The 27,857-nt window shown below is 39.6% G+C and overlaps 1 protein-coding gene across 4 annotated transcripts in view; it reads left to right on the forward strand.

The window, feature by feature from the left end:
* ZNF516 (zinc finger protein 516) overlaps positions 1–27,857 on the forward strand; it is a 131,298-nt gene that overhangs the window by 11,283 nt on the left and 92,158 nt on the right. For 2 of the 4 annotated variants that reach the window (XM_024212129.2, XM_024212138.2), the window contains exon 2: positions 6,535–6,621. The exons of the other annotated variants lie outside the window; for them this stretch is intronic. The gene's annotated coding sequence lies outside the window, so the exon portion shown is untranslated. The remainder of the gene's footprint in view (positions 1–6,534; positions 6,622–27,857) is intronic. 4 annotated transcript variants of the gene reach the window in all.

A 27,857-nucleotide genomic window follows, 5' to 3' on the forward strand; every position in this document is an offset into this window, starting at 1 on the left:
CCCCTTTTCATAATGCCAAGCATATTGGAGAGTTCATGTTATCATGAACAGTGCACACCAGGTGTCAAATGACTTGACAGATATACAGCTTCACTTCTGAATGGTTTCGTCCAATTCGAAAGTAACAGTTTTTAAAGGGATCAACAGAGTAACGGGGGTCTCTGAATTCTGTAATGTCAACAGGTGTGTTTTTGCTATTGTTATTTATTCAGATAGTTTTTAATGAGCCACAAACTATTTGGTAAATCTTGCGTAAAGTTAGAAAACAATACTACATGGAAATCGTGGGATTAATGGTTTAGTGGTAGGGATTAAAAGTGGTCTCAGCAAATTACCCTGTTGATAGAGAAGCCAGAATCTGTTAATGGTATTACAAACAGATTGGTTTATCAGTCAGTTATTTTCTAGGTTGATTAGGGATTATAAATTGCTCTGTATTTGTACTACAAAAGTAAATTGTGTTGGGACTGCTAATATTCCACATAGTTATTTTAAATATTAAGAGCAATGTCAGATAACTTTTAAATACTTATTTAGACAGGCATCAGCTGTGGCCAGAATTTCCCAAAGCGGATGCTTATAGTATTTGGATACCAAATAGGTGACCTGACTTTCTGAGGTTCTGAGGAATGGAAGCTATAAGTGCTTGGGCATCTCTGAAAATCAGGCCATCTATTTAAATGCTTAATTTTAGTGCTGAAATTGTTGGCCTGTGTCTTTATTTGTTTCTTTGCAGAACCTTAGCATGTGTTGGGTGCTTCTGATCATCAAAATGATGTGAACATTCTTTTAAACCAGTGGTTCTCAACTTGAGGGTCACAACCCTGGAGTAGGAAGGGAGTTATGAACAGGTGTCAAGGAGTGGTGATCACTCTGCCCTTCCCATTTTGCTGATTGGAAGTGGGGGGGAGTCCTGGCTAGCTGAGAGGGGAAGGGGCAGGGGTGAAAGTAATATTAAACTCTTACCGGTACGGGGGCCGGTTCCGAGCCCGCGGAAGGGGCGGAGCTGGGGGGGTCAGCCTCCTCCAGCCAGCCCATCCACACTGCTTGGCCCGCGCCACCAGGGGCTCTGGTCGCGATTTAAAAGGGCCCAGTGCTCTGGCTGCTACCGCGGCAGCAGCGATCCCAAGCCCTTTTAAATTGCCAGCCCCGGGGCAGCTGCCCCTTTTGCCCCACCCTGTCGGTGGCCTGGGGGACGCAAAAGGGACAATGACATTAAAGTGGTGCATACGGGCCGGTACCGGCTTCTTACCGGTATGCTGTACCAACCCGTACCAGCCTACTTTCACCCCTGGGAGAGGGGTCTTGGTATGAACTTGGACAAGGGGGTTGAGGTATGGAAGAGGTTGGTTGTTTTAAATAGTGACTCTTGTGTGCTATATTCTAATTTTTAGACATAAAATTCTCTTCCCATGTACCGGTAGTTCATGTTTTTACCATTTATACTTACCTCAGAGGTCACTTGCTCCTCTATGCCTATGCATACAACAGTTGGTGTAAACTGGCACATTCTGAGAGTCTCCCTGACAGAGAGGAGTCACAATGGAGTCCTTCAGATATTTGCTGCATCTTTCTACGCTTGTCTTGGGAGATGCCGTTGCTTTCACTGTGGTGCCTTGTGCTGATCTGCAGTTTATAGGCTTTTCATTACTAGCCACATTAGGGAAATGCTGTTGTTTGCCACTGGAAGTGAAATGGCAGATAAAGAAAATTGCCAAGTATGATAACTTCTTAGATGCATCTGGAGCACTGCAAGGAAGATTCACACACTAGACAAAATCGTAATTGTTCTCTAATACTTTGGCTCTTACAAGAGAAGAAGGGGAGGATTCTAGTGCAAGCAGAGAAATCTCAAAGTGGTTTAGATGGAAAGTGGAAGATCAAGGTCGTTGCATAGAAAGCTGGAGGTTGGGCTGCCAAATTTACTTGTTCTCATGTTAGATGATTGAATAGCTGCCAGGACATTGGTGAGTTGAGTAGTTTGAGGGGAGGAGAAATGAGTGGAGTCCTTAAGAAGTGTCATAAAAGTTAATTCCTTGCCTTTTTAATACCAGTCTCCTTTTTCTTCTAATTAAAAATCTAATACTCCTGAAAATATTCAATGTTCTTAGTTATTTTGAAGGAGCAGCCCTCTTAGAATGATGAGAAGGATCAAGGCTTGCATTCTCAAAGAGCGTAGGAGGAGATAGATGGTTAACCTTGCTCTTTTGGGTACAGCATGTGAATTTTGCAACTCTGGAGTACAGGAGATCAGACACAGAGAGAGCAAAATGAACACAGTGAGAGATTAGTTTTTCTTTGACAGGGTTCAGGGTAATGGCAGGAACAACAAGTCTGCCTGAATTTTGGCTTGGGTCCTATCTCTTCCATAACCTAATTATGTAGACTGGGACAGGTTATTAAGCAGCATATGGGGACCCTTTATTCTCTCAGCCAATACTAAGATGGGAACAGTGCCATTTGGGTCACATAAGTCGAGAGAGAGAGAGAGAGAGAGAATGCAGTCAGGGAGCCTTTGTCTTCGCTTTCCCCATTTCAAGAAGATGCATGCTCTTCTCAGATCTCTAAATAAAGGGAAGAGACAAGGAGATATGTGACAGCTAAGAGGACATCAGACATCAAGCAAATTTTTGTTGTTGTCCTTAAGTTTCTGTTTTCACTTTGGTTTGCTGAATGTATTTTAAGGAAGTGTGTGGCACTTAAGAGGCTGAAATTCCTCTGCTTCACACTCTGATTGAATTTAGTCTATACTTTTGGCACAATAATTCTTCATAGGACAATTGAAATTTCCTCAGTAACTTTTGAAAAAGAAAATATTTACTACCTTTTGCATAAGAAACACAAATATATTTTTTTCAACCCTCTGCCCCGACCAAAACAAACCAACTTTACTCCTATTTTTCTCATATTCCTTTGGGGTTTGTGCGGACAGTGGTTGTTTAGCTAGAGGAACCCAAACTTCTCCCATGCTAGGACACACACATTTTGATAACATCTTGGAGCTAGGCCAATTTTGAAATTCTGAAGTTGAACGCACACAGTCACTCTTCTCATTCAGGATAAACTAACAGAACTCTGCCAAGATTAGCTGATGGAACTGTCAAGTTCTGTCAGTTGCCTCTGTTTTCCAGTGCGGAAAGCCTGCTTTGCTACCTCACGAACTCTGCTCCTCACTCAGACAATAGGGAGCTGGGCTTGGGCAGCAGCAGGTAAAGTGAGTGGGGTTTGAGCAGGGCTTTGGGGTGAATGGAAGATTTAATAGGAGATGCTTGTGGGTGGGATCCATTTCTATGCGGGGATGCTGGGGTGTTTCTGAGAAACCAGAGGCTCTTTATTTAGGCACCAGTGTAGAGACACTTGACCTGAGTGAGCTCTGTGGCACACCATTCAGCAGCATTGTAGGGAGCCAGGGAGCGTTAAGCAGCTGTGTGGAGGGGGTTGTTGGCTTGTCTTGTGTTTTGTATGGTGCCTAGCACGGTGAGAATGTGGTCCGTGACTAGGGCTCCTAGGTGTTATGGTAATACAACTGATACATAATAATAATGGGCAGAGTGGGGAGGGTGAGGAGTGGAGATTTTTGGGGGTGGGGAATGGCGCATAGAGAAGGAGGGGTCAGAGCAGGTGTGTGTGTGGTGGGGAGAATGGAGAGGAGTTCCACTTTGATTAACCACCTGTGGTTCATCAGAATTTAGATAATCTCTGATGACTCACTTATGGTTTGTTAGAGTGCACATAGATCTTCTCCCCACTGTTCCTTGCTCCTCACATACTACTCTCACATAGCCCTGCTCCGTCATATGCACCCCTGGTCCGCACCATGACTCCTACTCTCTGGCTATATTCAGTTTTTAAACACTGACATAAAAAGCCTGAGTAGTCGGGTTGGGGTTGTGGTTTGAGGAAGCATATTGAGGTGTGGGGCTGTAGGGAGACATGAAGTGGTGCAACGGGGGCAATCTGGGTCATGCACTGGAGGCTATGGGAGGAATTGGGCTGTGCCAGGGAACAAGGGGAAGGAGTACAGCTGGGATTGGGGGGCAGGGTATATTTTTATCTTGTATCCATCTGAATAACGTTTAGCATTTGCAGAGATTTCTTAAACAAGTTCCATCAAACAACAACAAAATTTATTTTGTTAACACCGGTTACAGTTGCTCAAGCGTTCATACTACCAACTCATTCGTAAGAAAAATCAGGAGTCGAGTCACTAGTTAAGTACACACACAACCTTTGAAATCTACAGTTGCATATCCACTGCCCACATCTGCTGCTTCCGTTCACAACCCTAACTCTGACCAGAAACATTGACGGTTGAAAGAAGGAAACATTGGTGGTCTTCATAACATCACCTTAATAACATTGCTATAAACATAAACTATAACACTGAAAAACAATAAATATGATACAGTCTTTTCCACTAAAAAACAATTCCCTTGATTAACAATCATCCAGCAGAACCCACTTAAACACAACCATCCCTATACACAATAAACACCTACACTTCTGTGTGACACAAGTTCAACATTTTAGATGATTAGAAAAGCTCCGTTTCTAACCACTATGCTTGGTTGGAGTTAAATTATGATTATTTCTTATTTGTATTATAGTAGTTCCTAGTGGCCATGACTGAGAGCAGAGTTCCATTGTGCTAGGTGATGTACATACACCAAATCTTCAAGGCAGGGACTGACTGACTTTGTATATCTTTTGTGTGCATGTGGTTATATGGCTTTGTTAAATGTGTCATTGACATTCTTTAAGGCATATCTGCTATCAAGTTAAATGTTAAGAAATAGCTGGTAATTACCAAAGCCCTCTTTAAATTAGTATTAAACTATCACAAATTAAATAAAATCTGCGTAATCTCAAAATTACTGTACATTTACCAAGCAGTTAGTCAGAGCTGGCTCCATGCTGACATTTGAAAGATGTGCTGTGTGTGGAACCTGGACATTTGGCAATAATCTTCCTGGCATCAAACGCTATCTGGATGGTCATGCTGTGGAAATGCTTTTTGTTTTTCTCAAAAATCAGCTGGTGCCACACAGGGAGTGTGAGTGCCATCACATCATTCCTAGGACTTCTAGGAAAGCGGTAATGATAAAGAAGCCTTAACTGATTATTCTGTTGCTGTTGGGGAGTGCTTAGAAACTTGATAGATGCCTGAATATCCTGGCTGGCGAGGAAATGAGTTTACCAGATACTAGGAGGCTGATTCCATGCATCATAGTGAAAGGGCACAGAGTACTTTTTGAAGAGCAGGAAGGGGGAAACATTTGGCTTGACTTGTTGAGTAGAATGCATTCATGTAGGCTCAAAGTGTTTGCATGCTCAGACGGGGTAGCATGGTGTACAGTAACCTCCTACCTTTGTTCAAACTTTAATGGAAATTTTTAAACAATTGAAACATTTTTTTTAAATAATATTGGGATATTAGTGGATTATACAGCATACTTAGTCCTCACATAGAAGTGAACCAAGGGTCATTTCTATACATTCTGTGAACCAAATGCAGATGGGAATAAGCCAGTGCAACTCCCTGGGCAGCTTTTGGGCCAAATTCAGTGATGATGTAAATTACAAATTGGGCAGAAATTTGTGTATGTTGCAAAATAGTGGAATTTGTATCAATTTGGCATTGATTAGGAACTAAGTTTTCTGCTCAGTTACTCTAGATTTATATTGGTATAACTCCATTGACTTCAGTAGAGTAATTGAAATTTACATCTGTATAAGTGAAATCAGCATTTAGTCCGAGGTCTTCAAAATGAGCATAATCTATATGCCAGGGAATAGAAGATGGGCTGAGGGCAAGTAGCCACTTGTAGCAGGAAAACTAATTAACAGGAAGAGATAAGATAATGGAGGACTCCATGTTTCAATGTAACTTGCATCATCCTCAGCACTCCCAGATGTAGTCCTGGTGTAAGCAAGGGCAAACTTTGCTTACTCCCTTTTTCATAGGTGCTGAATTTGGTTCCCATAGAATACAAAATCAGTGTAATTTAAACTCACTTTCTGATCGTAATTCTGATCTCATTTATTCCAGGTCTGTAACTTACACTACCACACAGATCACTGCTGAACTTGGCCTGTTTGTGTGAGCACATACTCTTCTGTGTGCATACACACACAAAAATATAACATTCAAGGGCTTGATTGTGTAGCCCCTACTGACATTAGTGAGTACTTACTACTCACATGAGGAGTAGTCCCATTGACTTCAGTCGTCAGTAACGATTGCACAGGCTTGTCCTAAGTGGGGGTAAAATTGCTCAGTAGTCCTTGGATTGGTATTTCCTGCAAAAAGAGCTTTAGTATTACAGGCTATACTCTTACAAGTGTGAGATTTACATGTTGTTTTCACTTCTGCCACCAGCATCAGCAACCATTTAAAAATGGAACTGAGGAATGTGTATATAAAAAACTCATACCTAGTACATGAAAAATATGATCTATTGTTACACAGTTATCTGAAACTGAGTAAAAGATAAAAATAAATATTCCTTTTCTTCCCTTTTCCCATCTCCCCAGGCCCTTCCCTCTGTCTGGCCAAATTTCTGTCCTTGGTTACATGCCGACAACCCCATTGACATTGAAATTGCAGGGGTGTAACTAAGGGTAAGTTTTATTCCTCTGTGTATACGGGAGGTTCATGTGTGTGCTATATGAATCAGGTGTAGGAGCTGGTTAATTATGAAAGAAAAAATGGCACATGAATGAAATGTGAATGAGAAGAGCCATGATAACATTGTTTGCCTAAAGATGTCATCATGGCACAGACATGCTGAATATTTTCTTTAGTTGCTAGAATATGACAAAAGAATAACTTGTTAAGTAACATCAGAGAAATGTACTTGCTCAGTAGACTAGCAGCAAATGTACAATACAGTAAATGCCAAAGGCAAGGATTCAATTTAATAGTGACTTAAGAACCCTGCAATAGTTCAGAATTTTGCTTTCCACATCTCATGTCTTGATAAAAGAGCAAAAGATTTGACTTTTTTTTACCTCTCTAAGAAACAGTTCCACTTTACAGAAGATGTGCATTGGTTTTACCAGTCTTTAGTTGTAAAGACTATACCTGGACAAACTTCCTAACATTGAAACTTTATAACTTTGTGTTTGTTTGGACGGACACACACACACACACACACACACACACACACACACAGAGAGAGAGAGTAATGTCACAGATATATTTTCAAACTATAAAGTTGTGTGGTGCTAATCAGAACCAATAGGTACTCTAAGGCATCTTTACATTTCCAGTTAGGTTTTGAACTTTTGGACTACTAAATTTTATTGTCCTCGTTAAGAGTCACAGTCAGTGGAGTCAATGGAGTTAGACCAGGAATTAATTTAATTAATTTTTTGTTAAATATTCAAGAGTTTTCTAGTTTGATTTTTAGATTAGTTTAAAACAGGTTAGAAATTAAATTTGTTTAAAATCTTTGGCTCGGGGCATCCATACTGCCACCGTTTTCAATCAAAATAATTGCCACCAGTATGAGGCTTGGAAGTGCTTTCCATACTTTAACGGTTTTGCCCTGATATTCCACCCTAATGTATGCAGACACTAGTGGCCACTGGGTGGCCCCACTGAAGTCAGTGCAAAGGTTTGCTCACACGGGGCATCTTGCACAGTCGGAGGCTTGATTTCAAATGCAGCCTGAGAGTCATAATTGGCCAGTTTTTGAACTCAAACTCATCACACTGGTTTTCCTGATCTTTTTAGCTTCCAGAGTATTTGAATGTGAAAAATGGGTGATTTACTTTAAATAGTTTTCCTTCTATGTTTGTCTTGCTATCTGCTACCCCAAAAGACTATATTTTATCCATGAGTGTAATCTGTCCATTAGTTTATGGCTCCAAAGTCTTCCTGGAAGTGTCACAAATCCAGTGTCCCTGAGTGCTAGATTTAGTATTTGAAGCTCAAATTTAGTTTTAAAATCTATAAAACGTCTGTACTCCTACAGCTCCCAACCAGTTGTGCTTTCAAAGAAGCTCAAGAGCTCAGATTATTGTTTCCAGAGTCCACTTTAATTTACGTTTAGTCAAATGGTTCACTATCCATCTTCAAGGGTTACTGTCAACTTGAAAAATCACATTTGCCTGAACATTTTGTACCTAATGTAGTTAAAAGCATAGTTACTCCTTACAACCAGGACAGAGCTTTACTGGGGTTAGAACTGTGGCCTTAGTACAAATGATCTTTGGGTCCAGTTCTTCCACCTGGAAATATGAAGGAAACTAAATCATATCTACGACAAGGGCTGAGCCAGTAACTCAGTATGGAGAGTGTTTCTCAAATGAGGTTGCGCATTTATTAGGAAAAAGTGAGAAGAAAAAGAATTTGGATGGATGGGTGCGGGGGGGGGGGGGGGGCGTTAAAAAACAAACATAGCAAAATGAAATAAAAATCTGGTATATTAAATAATCAGACAAACTGTACCAGTGGCCCAATTCTGATTCCTTTGCCCAGCTACCCTAAATGCTGCAGTGTGATGGCATCAGTGATCAGGCGGAAGTGAGTGTGGTTCAGTTGTGCTGGCGTGACTCCCTTACCTGAGTTCACTTGCAGCAGCAGCCTCTCTGTGTCCTAAGGTGATGTCAGGATGTCCTCATCCACATCCTTGATGCTGCCTGCCCATGCACTCTTAAGGTGCACATCACTCCTGAGAGCCTCCACTCCCTGATACACTCAGGAGCCATCTAGATGCTGGGATGAGGTGACAGCCGGGAGACCTGGTCTCACACACAATACCTGGGATTACTACAGCTGAAAGGAGTTAGTAAGAAAGTTATTTTTCTCAGTTTATTTTGTTCATTTATGCATGGTCACTTTCAGTTTCTTCTGTATGGTAAATTTCTTTGTTGCTGAAAAGATTCTTATAAACATTGATAAGGAAGCAGAAAAATCATTTTCATTTCATGTTTTTAAAGAGGTAACCCCTGTCCTCTCAAATTGTAAGGTGCTTTATCAGAATCAGGATTTCTTTTTTTTTTAAAATTAGACACACATTCAAAAAGTTTCAGGTGACGGAGTCCCTTCAAGCTTTTTTGCTGACAAGACTTCCTTGCTTGAGCAAAGTTGAATTGCTTTTATAGGTGCCATCCAAAATGGCTGCTTAAATCCACGGGAATTTTGCATGAGTCAGTCACACCCATTTTTATCAAAACTACACTCTTATTGAGATTAGCCACTGTAAATGCCAAAGACCGGTGCAAATAGAGATTCAGACTTAATGGGATGATGAAATATATGCAAATCTTAAGCACATAAGCAAGATTGATGCATTTGTTTAATCACATTTAGAGATCCAGGGGCAGATCAGAGCATAGAATTTGCCCCTCAGTTTGAATGGAGAAAACTGTTCATGTTGCAAATAAAACCGAAATTCAAATCTTGCAAAGATTTACACACCTTCTTACCATTTCAAATTTGTTAGTAGCCCCATTGACACTTCAATGGGACTATTCACAGTGCACAAAGTTAAGCAGTGCAAGTCTTTGCAGTGAGAGGGCCCAATTTTTTTTTAACCCCTTGACGCTGGGAGTCAGGTTTGTTGATTAAGTATGATTCTTATTGCTAACAATGTGCTATGCAGACACCACCGTACCATCAAATTAACATTGATTTCTATTATGGGGCAAAAGACATAACTGTCCACTTAAACAACGAGGAGTCTGGTGGCACCTTAAAGACTAACAGATTTATTTGGGCGTAAGCTTTCGTAGGTAAAAAAAACCACTTCTTCATATGCATGCAACTGTCCATTTAACACCCAATGCATTTGATGTGTTTTTTTAAAGGGATGAAGTAGATATCAGTGCTATTTAAATATGGCATTTTCCATATCTACTATATTTAGATTGGGAATGTTGCAGAAATAATCAATGGGCTGACACAGTCCTTATTTTATTCACCATTGGTTTATTTCCCAATTTGTTTCTATCAGTACATGAGTAAAATTTTCAAAACCACTTAAGACAGCTGAATCCCACTGACTTTCGATGGCTCTGTGTACGTTATGAGTGAGGTATGTTTCCTCTGCTCACTTATACTTGCTCACGTTAGCTCTCATTAAGCTAGCACAAGTATAAGTAGCATGGGCAGCAGCAGTGGAGGCATGGCTTAGCTGTGCCAAGTACATACCCACCTGTTTCAGGTGGGTTTGTACTTTGGATGGCCAAGACTCTGCTGCAATTGCCTGTGCTACTGGGCTATGCTTCTATTTATACATGCACTAGCTTGATGAGAGTTAGCATGAGTAGGTACATGTGAGCACACCCCTACCTTGTAGTGTGGATGTAGCAAATGAGACTTAGGCTCCTAAACCATGCAGGTGCTTTTGAAAACTTTACGTCCATACACTCGTGATTCAGTGTTAGCTCAGCTAAAGTAAACTTGTTTGTGGTGGGCATGGCCATTTTGCGGAGAACTCAGCCAGCTGAAAGCTTCATGAGAATCCATCAAAGCATTTCTTACTGGGCTAATCATTGTGGTATTTAGGCTGCAAAAACTAAATTAAGAATCACATTGGGCCAGATTGTGCAAATTATACGCGGCCCTGACTGAGGTGGTGGAGCTGCACTTCTCAGAGGGAACTCCAGGCAGGGTTAAGGCCTCAGGAGACAGTCCTTCACCTTGCACAACCCTGCCACACAGTGTGGTGCAGCTTGCTCCGACTCCCCAGCTAGCTCTGCAGGTCAGTGTAAGGACAGCATGATCTCACCTCCTCCCTTTCCTGTCCCTGTTGGGTTGGCTTGTGCCTTTAATTACAGATCCTTAGGGGAAGGGACTTCAATTGCAACCTGTCACTGTGAAGGTGATTCAAGACAGGTAGGAAGATGCTTTGGAGCCTCTTGTCCTCACACATCTACGTAGGGAAAGGAGACAATTTAGCCCATTCCTTTTGTCTGCAAAGGATCCATCATCTCTTGATATAACTTCTGTTACTTAATGAGAGATTTTTTTACAACATTCATGCAAAATCCATTCTTCAGCTGTTGTAACTGAGGGAAGGCCTTCTCAAAAGAGAGGCTCTGGCCTTTAAATGGTCAGGCTCTGGCTTAACTTGATATCTGGTGTCAGAGTTCTACAGCTCATGGAGTTTCACTGCAAAGCAAGAACACCCTGTCCTCAGCTCTATAACATGCAGTCTTGGGCATCATCACATGTATCATTCCTAGGAGAGCACTGTTGTCTCACTGGATCCTGGATGGAGAAGCAGTTTCAAAGATAGCTAAGCCCTAACTCAATAAGGGATTTGGGGATTCAGACCAGGATGTTGAAATGAATGGGGAGCTAGTTGAGTAGAGGAACGCTAGTGTGATATGCTCCTGTCAGCCTTGTGAAAGGTGCCTGTGCCTGCTGGAGTTGTGATGTAGGCCATCACCATCAGCCCAAGGTAGAGTGCACTGCAGCAGTCACATCTGGAAAAAGTGGTGAAAAAAGTATTGATATCAGGCTAGATCCTTGTCCAAGAGAAGTGAGCATATTGTCTTGGCTAGTCAAAGATGGAAGAAGGCAGTTCTCCTTGCTGTAAGTAATTTCTGTTTAGAACAGTCCAATAGGACACAGAGATTGCATGTTACCTTGACAATTAGTGGACACATACTCTTAATAAAGGTCAACCAACATTCCGATCATTTCCTTAAAATGTCATTCTCTTCCTCTCAGCGATACTGCTTTCTTATAGGGTTGATATTAAGCCAATTTCTTGTTAATCCAGGTGCCTTATTTTTCTGATGTACTGTAACATCTAGGTGTCTCTGAAGTTTGTGTCCGGTAAGAGGGATGTATGGGTAGGTGGGTGTCATTAGCACATTAGTGGCATTGGAGCTGATGATGTGTTATGAAATGAGCTAGATCCTACATAGATTTTTGAAAAGGAGAGGAGATAGGATTGAACTGTGGGGTGGCCTACATGCCCATAAACATGGTAAGGCCAAGTTTATGAAATTAACAATGAATAGTGAGATTTAGCCAGTCTGTACTTGGTTACTATCTCCTTGGTTATTTGAAAAGATGACTTCCGTGGCACTGGCAGGTTAGAGGTCTTGTAGTTATTGGTGCAACAGGAAATCCTGACTTCCCTAAGGGCCTCAGAGTATTTAAGAGGCAACCTATCGTATATTATACACGTACTATTGATTTAATAATCTGCAGGGGTTTTTTAAAGCCAAATTAAAAAATGGAGCTTGTAGACGGATTCAGATAAACTAGGTCTCTATTAATGCAAAGGGATTAAAATATAACTGTTCTGCATTTACATAAACATCCATTATATTAATGTACAATAGACAATTTATGCAAGCCGTCCTTGAGGGCTTTCCTTTTCTTACTTAAATTTTAAGAAGAATTATTGACTTTTCTGGACAAGTTGATTTTATGTAAAATGTCATTGTTTTAGTGCATCAGGTGACTTCTAGTAAGTAATCAAATTACTTTTCCGTACATATAAGATCTCATGATTGTAATGGCACAAAATCAGAATGAAGTGTTTTGTTTCAGGTTGGGTTTATCTGAATTGAGGTACTTCGGTTTGTCATACCAAATCAAAATGTTGCATTTTGACTCGGTTTGACATTAAACTATGTCTTCCCTGACATGAAGCCTGATGAGAACTGTAATTCAGGCTCCTCTTGCCCCTCTCCACCCTATGGGCCAGGCTCCCATGCTGACTAAATCTCTCGTGATGCACTATGGGTGGGACCAGGAGGCACCTGACCTACGGCTTTCATGGCATTGCACTGATTCAAGAAAACATGGTTTCATGTTGAACTGAATCAAAACGAAACATTTTCATTCGGCTATGTTGAAATGTTTAATTTTGATTCGGGAATGTTTTGATACTTCCCAATGGAAAGTTTTGGTTTTTCTATAACAAATAAATATTTGCCACAGAAAGACATTTTTCACCAAACATTTTGTTTAGTTGAAATCCCAGTTCTCCATTGAAAAACAGCTTTGATGGAACATTTTCGAGCTGCCCTAGTATACTTTTTTATTTAAGAAAAGATATCTGCACGAACAAAAACTCATAAAATACAGCTGATTAACTTAAAGTGGCAAGAAAATATTAGGGAGTTGGGGGCTGGGGAGGGAGGGAAAAACAGCCTGTATTAGTGTAATTGTGATTAAAATTAATGAAATAAAGAGTTCATAATATTGAGTTTATAGCATGCTATGCCTATCTTAGGGCTTGTCTACACTACCGCGGTAGTTCGACGGCTGGCAATCGAACTTCCGGGTTCGATTTATCGCGTCTGGTGTGGACGCGATAATTCGAACCAGGAAGTGCTCGCCGTCGACTGCGGTACTCCACGTCAGCGAGAGGAGTACCGCGGAGTCGACGGGGGAGCCTGCCTGCCGTGTGTGGACCGCGTCTGAACCGCGGTAAATTCGAACTAAGGTATGTCGACTTCAGCTACGTTATTCACGTAGCTGAAGTTGCGTACCTTAGATCGAATTGGGGTGTTAGTGTAGACCAGGCCTTAGTATGGCTTGCTCTTTCACCATTTAAAGTCACAATGGTCATTTCAGTTGCAATATCTCAGTAAGGTTGAGAGAAGGTACACTTTAATACCTCTGTTCATCAGACTCCATCTTGTTGATCTCTAGTACACATACACATATACATAATTTCTCCAAACTTGTCCTATATCAGTGCATACAAGTGGCTTTACTTTTTACCTTTGTCCATTTCAGATAAGAGAAAATCAGGTTTTCTTCTTCTGCTCTTTAGACCAAGGGCATGCTGCCTTGATTAACACAGTAGTTTCCTGACTTCAGCAGGTGGAAGTAAGCCTCTTAGTGGTTACGCAGAAGAATTTTAATTTGCACTTAGACTTTTAGGCAATTATGCCTGTCTGCCTTAGGGTTATAAAAATCACCAGCTCAGTGGGTTTTATCAGATCTTATCAGGTTCTTTTTTTCCCCATGTGGCTCTGAAGAACAAAACATGTATTTGAGAATATGTTGATGCTAGAAACATAAAGCTATAATTTCAGTTGATAAAAGAAAACTTCAGTTATTCTTAAAAGTTAAAAGGGAAGTGATGAAACACTAAGATTCTTGGTGTGCTGATAAAGAAATCGCAAGAAAGTTAGAAGCCTAGAGAAGAAGGAGGGAAAACGGAAGAGTCATTGGTGATTGGAGATAGGGGCATTGTGAGAGGGTGAAATCAACTGTTTGGATGTTAAAGAGAGGGGAATCATTAGAATGGTCATCTGTTATGGAGGGCTTTGTTTGCTGGAATGTAGACATTTCTGATGGACAGGTAACATGTTTTTAAATAAAGATGGCTAGCTCCTCTTTGAGTCTACACAGTGTTGAAGTCACTGAATGATTGTTTCTGATTCTGATGGTTGTAAATGTAAGAGCTGCTGATTAATATGTCAAACAGGTGATTTATATTTTGTGATTGCCAAACATCATTGAATGAATTTATCTGACTCAATGTGCCTGTAGTTGAAAGAAGTGCTAGGAAATAAGTGTTGAATGAAGTAAAAAACAAAACAAAACAAAAAGATATTATTTTCAAGTAAAACGTACACATTGTTAAGTAACAAGACGTAAATAGCTTTTGAGGAGTTCTTTGACATCAGTCTAATTTAGGATCAGTGTGTCTGTTCATTTTCAATGCCCCAAAATGGAAAATACCTGTCCGTGATTATACAATAAAAGTTGCAGCCTTCTTTTATGCTAATAGTATTACCCACAACATAGCAAAAAATGGGCAGTTTAAAGAAATGATTGAAGCACATCACCCTCGATAAACTCCTCACATGCCTACTACTACATTCTGCAAGTGAAAAATCAGAGGAAAAATTAAAGGAAGGACTGTAGAAATAAACACTGTCTTTATGCAAGAGCACATGAGAAATGATTCAGTAATAGCTACAAGTATTCATACAAGGGGGGGGAAACAAGCACTCCCAATTAATAGTATCGATTCTACATCTGAAAAGAGAACTGCCAAATCCTGTGTCCAATTTGTTGAAGATGTCATCTTGATGGGGTGGTTTTGCCATTTGCTTAGATGACAAAGATAATAAAAAAGTAAAGAACTTCTCAGGTGCAGTCATGCTAACTTCTGAAATACAGGTGTCAGTACCCTATTTAAAGCTCAGTGAGAAGGTTTACAGTTTTTTCCACCACCACCATCAGCCTCATGGTTGGTTGACTGAAAAAAGGAAAATTGATGCCCTAGTCTTCCATTGACACATTTTCACTTTATTTTTGGAAAGCAGCATGCATTTTGTAGGTTTTTGTGATACTTTATTACAGCTAGGAAGACTACACAGATTACTGATTTAGGCAAAAACTTTCAGGCCTGGGTGCCTAACGTTAGACTCCTAAATCCATCGTTGTGCACTTAAGTGTAAGTAGCCTGATCCTCAGAAGTGCTGAGTGACTACAAATCCCATCTAAGTCCATAGGAGCTGCAGGTGCTCAGCACCTCTGAAAATTGGGCACTTTTATTTAGGTACTTAACTGTGGATTTAGGAGCCTAAATTTGGACACCTGGACTTGGAAAATGTTTACCTACTGGGAACCTGCGTTGTGTTTCTTGATGCAATAAACTATCATAAAAATGTTAGCACCTACATTTGAAAATTTCAGCCTTAGTTTCAAAGAACTTTAAACAGTGCAGTTCTTGTTTACAGAAAATTAGTAACATTTGATTACTCCCAGTATTTTAAAGCACTGTCTTTTGGGAAAATTGTGCAGTTACATATGGAAGTTATTGATTTCAACTTCAGTTAAACAAAATGTAGGACACAATCCTGTCGACACTTAATACATGTGAATAATTTTAAACACGTGAGTAGTCTTATTGGACTTAATGAGATTATTTATGTGGGTGAAGATACTCAAATGCATACATGCTTGCGGGATTGGGCCTTGGTAAAGTGTCAGTTAATGACTGATAGACAGCTATACAGCTTCATTTTTCTTTGATTAAGTTGAACAAAAAGAAACAAACTTCTTTTTCAAATATATGGAAAGCATATCAATGCAGCCTGGCACCAATCTAAACATTCAGTTTCAAAATGAAAATCATGTTAGCTCTTCTGTTTCAGTAGGAGGAAAAAAGTAATCTGGAAATAGGATGGGGTTTGGATTTTTACATATTTCACCACTTAGTACAATAAATACATTCATAGACCTTTACTAAAATGTATCTTTATGGTATTCTCTAAATATAGAAAATGTAATGGGTGTAGTTTTTTCAGTAGCAGTGTGAAAAATAGAAAGAACATAGAATCCTTAATAATAATAATAATTTTAAGTTATAATTCTGAAGTGCTGACTTCAGCATACTGAGCTATTTAATGGTTTTACATAGAGCCATGAGACGGATCAAGTTTTTTTTTCTAATGCAGGGCACTTTAATACACTATAATTTGAGTGTATCAGTTATTTATATGTAGGCAGCGTACAGCAAAACATGTGGAAATGTTATGACTTCATCTTTTTAAAAAAACCTGTTCATAAAATAGCAGTTTTAAATACATCCTGAAATACCACGAAACAATGTGGGCAAAATATGAGCTGCAGAACACATACATTTCCCTGTTGTTATTAAACTTTTAACAGGATTCACTGTGTGTCATTTTAAAATGACTTCCAGGTATTATCCAGAATGGTTTAATAGCTTTAGATACTTTTTGGCTTGTTCTGCAGAAGAAAATGGGTCCCTTTCTAAGTAGCAATTAGAACTTATTGAGACCTTTTATATTCTAAGAGATAGAGCAAAGCGGGTTTGCTTTAAAAACTTGGTCAATAATTCAACTATAGTAGGTCAGAGCCTTTTCTCTACATCATATTTATTTTTATTTTTGTATATGCATTGCAGTGGTGCTTATCACCATGGAATCTGATTACACTTTATACAAACAAGTAAATGAGAGAGTATTGTAAATCACAGCTGCGATTTCCTAGAGGAGCCCTAGAGAGTTGGGCACCTAACTCCCTTAGCCTATATTGACAATCCCAGCCTACATCTGTGTGTGTGTGTGTGTGTGTGTGTGTGTGTGTACACACACATACTATAGCATATGACTATCTGATTAAGCTTTGCCATATTAATTATAGCAGTTGAGGAAGCAGCTGCTACTATAGTTAAGGTTCAGTTCCATCTCTTATTCTAATCTCTCTGGTTCAATTGGTCCTAATTTTTACAAGCAATTTTACATGCTTTGCCTTAGCTCACAGACAGGGTTTTTGGCTTTGAAATTTGACTGAAATTTGAAGGGAGTACTTTTGGGGGAGTATTCAGCATGAAAAAATATACTTTTACCATTTTAAAAAATTGGAAGACTCCCATTGGCTTCAGTAGGCACTCAGAAATTTGTCTCTGTGGTAACTAAGAAGGTTTGACAGTAAAATTTGTCAGCCTCGCCTGACATTTCTAGAGGAGACAAATCTGAAGTGTCTTCGCATAGGTATATGCAAGAATGATTGGCCTAGAAAAGGTCAACAGGGTTTGCCTATTTTCCCTTTCTCACAATACAAGAAATAAGAATACAAATAAAAGAAAAGTTTTAATCTGTGGAACTCATTGCCATAATATATGGTTGAGACAAACAACTGCAGTTACACTGTCGAGGATAGAAATTAGATCAAGGTTCATACTTCAGGACATATGTCAACCACTAACTGCCTGGAGTTAGGAAGATATTTCCCTATTAAGCATGTTATTGTACAATTTTTTTATTGCTTTATGCCTTCCTCTGAATATAGGTTATGGATTCATAATTAGAGAGGCCAGAGGTCTCATCTTATGTCACTGTTCTTATGTTCCTAAGTAATATTCTCTTTTTAGGACAAGTGTAGACTTTTTCTATGTATTACTGTTCATGTTACTCAAAAATCTTTTAAAAAAGAGGTCATCGCATGCAGTTGCAAATTTTATCTCAGTACCAATTGTGAGTTGAGGACAGCACTTGATAACTTCCATTATTTTTGGTTTTACTTTTACATATTAGTGCTGCCAATAAAGGTCCAAAGATCCTCAGCTGGTGAAAATCAGGGTAGCTCTGCTGATGTCAGTAGAACTAGAAAGATCAGCGCCCGCTGAGGGTCTGGCCCCTCATGTCCTAGATTAATTTCTAATTTGATAGTGTTTCGTAGCTGTATTTGAGACTTATACTGTACTAGAAACACGCACTTGTGTATTGGGGAAGTAACAATATCTTGCACTGAAATATATGCCTCCTAGGTTTTATTGAGGAATAGCAGCACTAGGCCTCCAAGTGTTACTCAGTCTTCTCCAGAGAGGCCAGAGCTAAATTATTTTCAATCATCAAGGTGCAACAAATAGAAAGGGGGCAGATTTGATTTAGCTTGCTTCTACATTCACAGGAAAGTTAAATTCTGTACTATCAGAATAGTTTCCTGTTTAAATTGTTGGGTTTTTGTTGCCCACAACTGGAATTCAGATAAAGCAAAATCCAGCTATTTCTCTCTGTCCTTGACATGTATTTGTTTTTCTTGGCACAGCTGAAAAAAATGTTAGAACAAACTTCATGGTAAGACACAAACAGAATAATTAAAAAGTTTTACATGGATGTGTAGCTTATCACTTGCTGTTTACTTTTCATTAGATCAATGCCTCTATAAAAAGAATTATAACACTCCCAGGAATTCTTTCTGGAGATGCTGGAATTAATGTGTAAGGGTCTGTGATTTTGTACTTGTTTTTGTTTAATCATCATGGAGAATCTCCCTGGAAAGCTTTTATAGTGCTGAGTCAATAAGAACAACTTTTGGCTTTAGCCTTTGTTCTCCTGTTGTTCTATACGTTATTTTGATTGAGGAGCACCACCAGTGCATGACAGCTGCATGTTTTCCTTTAGCGTTTTCACCAGTAGAGAACAATAATAATATGGAGATAACTTAGTTATAAAATGCATGGATATTATTTCAGTTATTTGAACCATAGACTGGAGAAATGGAAATATGAATCTGTAAAACAATAAGCATTCTTCTGATAAAGAAGCATTTTAAAAGAAATGAACTTTCAATTTAAGTATTTCTGCACTGTGCTAAAGATCTATGTTGTGGTTTTATGCCTTCAAGTTTAGCCTGTTTATATCATAAAAGGATATCTTAGTGGCTTAAATATTTTTGGTTTGCACATACCTTATAAGGAAGTGTAAGGTGATATAAACTGTTCTTTCCGTTGCTCCCTGCAATAAGTGCATGTGTATAGAAGCACAGCACATTTTCAGTTTCTGAAAAAGTATGAATCAGAAAATGAATTAAAAATTTGAATCTGCATGCAGTAGTCACGCACAGTGCAGTTGAAACTACGATTGAATATAAATATATGTTCTTGCAGTGTAAGTAGGGTGACCAGATGGGATGAAGAAAATATCGGGACACATGGGGGGAGGGTCCCCGCTGGCGGAGCAAAGGGGGGGGAAAAAAAAAGGCGGAGTCCCGCCGGCGGGGGGGGGGGGGGGGGGGAAGCCAAGTCCCGCCGGCGGAACAAAACAAAACAAACAAACAAACAAAAAACAGGAGTGTGAAATATTGGGACAAATTGTGTCCCGACCAAACATCGGTCGGGACGCGGGACAAACGCCTAAAAATCGGGACAGTCCCGATTTTATGGGGAGGTCTGGTCACCCTAAGTGTAAGTAACTTTAGTGTAATATCACACAGCTTAGCAACAGTTCGACATCAAGATGGCTCATTGCCTTAATTAGCTTCTAACTCTATAGGTGAGGCAGTAAAGTGTTCTGTAGTATATAGTAACACAAATGGATCTTATATTCATATATGTTGGTCACTTTTACAGTGTTAATATGGATGGCAAACATGATTTCTTACGGGAAATTAAAAAGTCATAAGTATAAATCTATAAGCCTACGAAATTATCTGTGCAATTTGTTTATTTTAAGTTCTAAGAAGCATTATTGTGCAAAAATTTAAAGAGCAGTAAAGACAGGTTAATAGTACATAGTGAAAATAATTTGAGCTTTTAATCAAAATCACATCTACTATAACTATTAGTTTGTATTGCTCATAAATGTACACATGTATTTTACAATGTGTAAACTACAGTATTTGGAAGTCCTTGTATAGATGTTCCGTTAGGAGAATTATAAACAAATAAATAGACTGATTACAAAAGCTAAATTAATAGGAAAAGATCAAATAATTAACTTATTGCAATGATTAAGATTTTTTCACACTGTTACACAATTGGTCACTGCCTTGCTTAACAGGATTGGTCTAATAGTTATAACTCAAATTTCACTTCTTTGATGGTATTTGTAAAATAATGTGTGTGCCTTTAAGGGAAAGTGAAACCAAATGATGGTGTTAGACTCAAAATATTCAGACCTATACATGAGTCACAGTGTTTCAAATAGAGAAACTATTGGTCAGTTACAGTAAAAACCCAGAAGAGAAAAACATTTAGATATGATTGCTAATTACCCCCTCTTTTTAAAAGTAGTGTATGCTACACTAACATACCATTCATATCAACAACATATACCGCTACCTCGATATAACGCGACCCAATATAACACAAATTTGGATATAATGCAGTGCTCCGGGGGGGTGGGGCTGCGCACTCCGGTGGATCAAAGCAAGTTCAATATAACGCGGTTTCACCTATAACGCGGTAAGATTTTTTGGCTCCCGAGGACAGCGTTATATCGAGGTAGAGGTGTACTATTGCTCAGGTGTAAAAATACTTTGTAACTACAGTGCATTTGATTGAAACACAACTGCTGTGATTTCAAGGCTTTCTTATGTGGCTGTAATCTTATCTGGCTTTTCAATAGGGACAATCACAATAATGAAACAATGATGCCTTTTCAAAGTCTTCATGAAACACAATTAAAATACAGAAACAAAACAGGTGACAATTGCAGTGGAAGACATGTACATGTTCTTCAATCTGTTCTGGGTACACCAAGAGTGTTCAAAATGTGTCCAACTGAAGGGTTTGTGTTGGCAGTTTGCTTGGAGATTGAGGGCTCCCACAGATTTGCTTAAAAGGAGAGAATTCCATCTACCCTTGGTCTTAAATAGGGGTACTCCCAGTGCATTGGATAAAGGTGGACTATTGCACGCTGGATGCAGTAATGCTTTTTATCTTGCAACTCCCTGTTAAACATAAGAGAGCCTTGAGTCACATTGTATTACTCTGTGGGCCACCCATAAACAATACCAACAGCTAGAGCTATGGTGCTGAAAGAATTAGAACATACAAAGGCCTGGACCAAAACCGGATCTGCACGCAATCCTGTTCTTGTAGGGAGAGGGTGCTTTAAGGTTTGGAGTTAAGGCACCCTGTTTAGATAAACAAAATAGCATTAAAGGTCAGAGAAGAGAGAGAATTTTTCTGACTATTTTGGGGCCTGATTCTCTGGCTGCTTTTCACATGGAACTGTCATAGAAGTTAGACTAAACTTAGAAAAGGACCTTTATAGTTTTAGAATATAAAAGGGAATACAGTTATTTTAAATTTAGAAATATTCTTATTATAAAGGAAGATAAAAATGGCTAGAAAAATGGCTCGTTAGAGAGGAAAGGCTGAAGTGTTTTTTCTAATGCTGGTGTAATGACTTCACGGAAGTCAATGTAGTTACTCTGGATTTACACCCATGTGACTGAGATTATAAAAACTAAAACTGTGTGTGTGTGGGTGGTGGGAGGGTAAGAGCTCCTGTGAGCAAAGGGCTTCACCACTGGCTCTAAGACTAAATGGGTGCCCCATGACTCTGCTGGCATAAGGGAGCTAGGAGGCAGTCATAAGTTCCCCTTGAGGAATACTGCCATCGTAGGGGAGTCTCTGCCCTGGCCCAGTGACACCATCTGGAGAAGTCCTGGGTGAAAGGGATTTTCCAGGGGCATTTCTGGGAGAAGAGGGTTGTGGCCAGGGCATGGCTATTCTTTGGCTATTCCTGGCAGATAGACATAAGTTAGAGCAGCCTGTGATCTGACCTAACCTCTTTCATGGCAATCCCGTCACAGGGGCGGTGCAAAGGTGACATAAAACCACCTTCCCATCTCTCTCCAGTCCCACTTTGGCCCATATTCCAGGTGACCAGTGTATGGTCATTCCCTTCCTGGAATTGAAGTTAGTTACAAACTAGAGGACAAGATGAAGTCCAATCCAAGCCTTTTCTCCTGGCTTGGCTACTCCTTGGGTTCACAGTGCATTGTCTGTGCCTCATTACCAAGTTCCCTGTATCAGGGAAACAACTCTGAAGCCTGCTTCTTCCCTTGTTGTGCCCTCCATGCTCAATATTGTTGGCAGGTATTGGTTTCAGCTCCTATATCCGGGGCAGGCTATTAACGTCGTCTTGCCCTGGACAGCAATGGGGTTTGTCCATCCCAGCACAGCTCCACAGCTGTGTAGTAGATTATGAGAGTGGAAGAAGTGACTTTTTCATTATTTTCCTTTGTATGGCAGTACAGGATTAATGATAATATCATAGTCAATCCTAATTATGATAGTGAGATTATAGTTTTCAAGGAAAATTGTGGCAAAACCAAATGATCAGGGCACCTTTACTGACATTCAAGTAGTCAGCATTACACAAGCTTGTCCAGGTGAAGATGGTTTTTAAATTTAATCTGTTTTACTATCTAGTTTTACCTGTGGGTAAACTTCACACTTGGATGGCTAATTTTAAACACCTGATCTACATCCATATTTGGAAAACTAAAGTAGCTTGATGTTCAGAGATTCTGAGCATTCAGAGCTCCTATGAAGTCAGCGGGAGCTGCAGGTGCTCAGCAATTCTGAAATTCAGGTCACATTTATGTACATGCCAAAATATAGATTTAGGTGATTAATGTCAGGCCACCTACATTTGAAAATTTTGGACAATGTGCCGTAACCTTCTGAGAAAACTGTTATACAGATGAAATAGAGGAAGGGGTGGAGGGAGTACATTTTAACAGTGTTGCCAACTCTCTATGATTTCGGAATAGATGGTGATTTTCTGAAAGCCTCAGCTTCTGGAATCAAATGATTACAAGAGAATCTCAGTTTTAATTTGAAACAAAAAGTGAGTCCTAGACCTCATGGTTGTGGAGAAAAGCTTGAAAACATGCACTGAGTGTACCCTCAAAGCTCAAAAGCCAGCAAGCAAATAAAAAGAATAATAAAAGAAAATGTATTGTTTTTTAAACATCTCATGAGTTTTAAGCCAGTCATAATTTTGGGAAGCCTGAGTCCTGATTTTTGAATGCTCAGATTTGATAACACTGTATTCATTATTTTTAATGTGCCTGAGATGCTGATTTTAAAACATATCTGAAGGTAGGTGCTGTTTATCAAATAAAATCTCCATCTCATTAATAAATAACATTAAAAACACACAGAGAGTTCTGGAAGGGCAGTGTAAAGCTTATCAGTAGTGAAGTAAAATGATATTTTTCATTTCCTAGTAAAGCTGTATTTTAAGAGTGTGACATTGAAAGGAATCATACTAGATTACAAGCCTGGAACAACATGTTTTTATGAAAAGAACCTCCTTATGTTTAAAAAGAAATGATATAGAACTCTCACTTGGAGACACTGCACACAATAGTGGTAATGTCTCTTATATTTTTTTGTAAATAATGCTTTCCCCCCCTTTTTTTCTGGTTTTGAAAGATTGTGTAATTTTTCCATAATATCTTTACATTACCGTCACAAGTAAAGTAGATTTTAAGCAGTGACTTTGACAAAACTACCATTACCTAAGAAAGTAAATATAGGTGTGCTTATCTAAGCTTGGAGGTGGTTTTAGTCTAAGAAGGTGAAAACCTTTTTAAGTATTAGCAAATACTATGGCTGCCTGTTGAAAACTTGCCAAGATACATTTGGAAGTGTCTTTTTATGCAAATATTTTCAATTTGTTTTATGTTCGTTATTATAATAAAAAACTTAAAAAAAAGTGTACTGAATAAACTTGGGAGTATTTTGATCCTTTTTATACACATGCTCTACAATTAGTACTGAAAGTAAAGTAGATATGGGATGCTAAAGGTATTATATAAAAATATATGGTGTATTTTGATAGTTTGAAGTACTATGTAATGATAATACAGCGAGTAATTTATATAGAGATCAAGAATTATACAGTGCAACTAACTATTAATTATTTACTACTTTCTCAGATGTACAAGTTTATTAAAAGTAATGGGCAGGCCATACATTGGTGGCACAGAAAAGTGAAAGCTAATAAAAGTTACGTAACATAAATAAATATGATGATGGCATTTAAATATGTAGCAAAGACAAACTGCATTTGTGTGTTAGGAATAGAATCACAAAACATCCCATAATGAATCAGTCATGCAGTAATCCATGCTTATTTGTTGTGTAACAGGTTTAAGGATTTAGTAGTATGGTTCAAATTGTACTCTTAGAGTTAGTCACTGTTAGATTGTGCCTCCCCGGTGGCAAATCTACCGGTTTAAACATCAGCCTAAAGAGCACAGGAGTATTTGTATTTATAGAAAAGTAATGTGTGTGATATATATGCACATGGCTTTATTTGTATAAAGTTTTTGATAGGCTTTTAAATCAAAGCTGTAGTTGTAAGAGCTAGGACTAGGTAGACTAGATGGTGGGCTAATCCCTTTAAAAAGAATACATCAGCTCTGAGATTTGCCACTAGAAATCCTATACTGTAATTTGATGCTCTGCATGGCCAGCTCTTTCTCAGTTATTTATGTATTAAAAAGATGTAGAGAAATTTTTTGCTAGCATGTAGTTGTGCCTGACTTCCGATGTGCTGTTATTCTTCTTGCTTAACATTCTTAACCAATTCCCCAGATTCTGCTATACAACAATGTAGCTAAATAGGTAAGACTGTCTGTAACCCCAGGGTTCAGAAAGGCAGTGGAAGGTTCTGCTTGAGCTGCTTAAGCTTCCCAAGAAATCTGGTTAGTAGTGTGGTTTAAAGTAAGCATCAATTGTTTCACTTTAGCTAAGGTTTCTCAGAGGAGCCAGAGAGTAGCAAAGCTGTCTTTATCTGAAGTGACAAAGCTTTATTCTTCAAGGAAACTGAGTTTAATGACACTTGATTATTGCTTCTTCCATGCCATGGCTACCTGTCTATTTATTTATTTTATTGGTTCAGTAAGAGATGAGTTCTGGCTAGGCAGCGGAGGAGTTTAGTTTTACTCTGGGGGCTGGATGAGATGAATGGATGTTTTCCATCCATTAGCAGTGCCCACTGATGAATGGAGAAACGTTGACTGTTTGAAAAGATGAAGCTTGAGTCCATAATGATAATTTGCACTTAATTATTATTGGAAGTCAGATAGTACATTTGGCACTGTATAAAACAATTCAGAGTCCCTGCTCTGAGGAATTTACATCCTACCTAGACTGTGGCAATACAGACTAGCCACATATTACACGCTGGAAGAAGCACCAAACCTGATGTGATGGATCTTGTTTTGGAGGAAGACTTCATGGAAGAGATGTTTTAAGGAAGTATTAGGATGATGGAAAAGAGGTTATTTGGTGCCACAGGGGAAAGGTCATTGTAAATGCAGTGTAAAAATATGTGAGGACATGAATGGGAGAACAGCACAAAAGATGCATTAGGGAGGAAACTGGAGTGGACCTTAAGCAGCACAAAAGGGAATAAGACAAAATGAAACAGAGATTTAGGTAGGATGGAGTTTTGCAGGGACTATAAACGGAAGAAAGGAAGCTTGAACTTTTGATATGCAAGACATTTGAATGGGGCAGTGGCATGATCGGATTGATATGAGAGTAGAATGATTTTAGCAGCAGCATTTTGAATAGATCCAAGGGGAACAAGATGAGAACAGGGAGGCCAGAGAAGCTGAAGAGAGAAATTGTTGTTGGCCTTGGACGTTGAAGATATAGTACTGTTTTCATCAGTGATGAAGGAGGAAGAAAGTTGAGAAGCTTAATTTTAGATATTAAATTCGAGATGGGCAGTTGGATACATAGGCTGGAAAAAAATAGTGGGTGCTCAGCACCCACCAGTCACAGCTGTTTGGCGGCACCACCCATCAGCTGATTGGGGGTGCTGCCCATCAGCTATTTGGCAGTTCTGGGAGGGGTTTGAGGGAGGGCGGAGACCAGCGAGCAGTGGGTGGAGGCCTTGGGGAGGGGGGCAGAGCAAGGGCAGGGCCTCGGGGGTGGAGCAGGGGTGGGAAGAGGTGGGGCCCTGGGGAAGGGGAGGAGTGGGAGCGGGGCCTCGGGGTGGAGCACCCCCGGGGAAAAGTCTATGGTTGGAAATCTAGATGGGGTTGACAGAGAGGTATTCATGGACATGCTGAGTTGGCAGAAAGGAGGGATTTGTTATGCGGGGGGAGAGAGAGATTTAGAAGGAAGTTGCCTTGTTTCAGGAAGGCATGTAAGCGTATGTTTAAGTGTTTTTTCCTGAATAGGGATGCTTTTCTGAATTGAGACCAGAAGGCAGTAGTTGAAACGGTATGAGTGGATAAGATTCCTTAGGGAGAGCATAGAAGAAGAAGAGGAGGGAACTACTCCTGAGGATATGAACAGATTATGGGAGAGGAGAGGAGGAGGAGCTTCCTAATGAGGCACTCAGAAGAGTTGGAAGAACTGAGAAAGCAGAATCACAAAAACAGAGGGAAAAGGAGTGATTAACAATGTCCTGAAAAAGAATAATTCTAGTGAAGGGGTCCTTAGACTTGGGCAGGACGAGGATGTGAGTTACAATTTCAGAAGTGTAGAGAAAGTGGATGCTGAAGGCAGACAATCCAAGAGGGGTTTAGTGGACAGGAAGGGGAAGCAGCAAGTACATATGGCACAGTCAGTAAACTTGGGGGGCAAAGGGATGAGGAATACCGGGTGGCAGCTGGATAGGATTGTGGGTCACAGGAACATTTCTTAGGGTAAGGGCTATGGGGGACTGCTTTGAAAACTGATGGAAATAAGCTAAGAGTGTTTTGCATGCATGAGATAAAGGAGGATACATACTAAAATGGAAGGTTCCCCTACATAGATACTTCTATAAGAAAAACACTTTCTATTGGTGAAGAACAGTACTGTATTAGTCATTCTGTTAAGTTCTCAGTTCTGGTGATAAGAGCATTTTAGAAACTCGGTATGGGGTGTGGTCACATTTCTAAAAGTGGATAGTTAAAAATCTAACTACAGTGTTACTGTAACATATTTCATGGTGCTTGCACTTTTTACTCATTAATGTTTAGTGTGTCATCATGTGTGCGATACCAATTTATCGCCAAGGAAAACAATCAGATATATCCAAGAAGGTGCAGTTTTACTTTATGCAAGAACTTGGTCAGTGGACTTATTTTTTGGCTTATTTGCTTTTCTTTGTGAGTGGCAATATCAGAATGTTTTGTGGCAGATGTTGAGAATCAGATACTCTGGTAGAGTCAAAATGAACAAAGCACAGGTCATGGAGTGGTAAGCATAGGGGCTTAAATCTCTCCTTTGCCTAATCCTGATCCTGGTTCTGTTCAGTGTACAGCTCTTCCTACTGCTCTAACTTATCGCGGCCAGTAGGAGCCACAGGAGGCCAAAAATGCAGCCCAAGATTGGCCTGATGTATGGTTGTCGTTACCCATGCCCCCTTTCCTTCTGCTGACAGCAGAGAGGGTGCATGGTTTAAGAGCCCTTGACTATTTCAGGATCATTCCTGCACTTGGGTAATCTTCCTTGGTCAAGTTCTGGCAGTGCAGCGCAAAGCCACCTCATTGCACATGAGGACCTGGTCCATAGATTTAATAGTCTTTGAATAAACAATCTTCTGCTGCACCACCTGTGCTGTGTACAGTCTTTCAGAATCTTCGTCTGTTTCCTAGCAATATATTGCACTTCTGTTCACATTCATGATATTTGGAC

This window comes from Terrapene carolina, unplaced genomic scaffold (assembly GCF_002925995.2).
Source record: "Terrapene carolina triunguis isolate 2854851 unplaced genomic scaffold, T_m_triunguis-2.0 Scaffold58, whole genome shotgun sequence".
Taxonomy (NCBI): domain Eukaryota; kingdom Metazoa; phylum Chordata; order Testudines; family Emydidae; genus Terrapene; species Terrapene triunguis.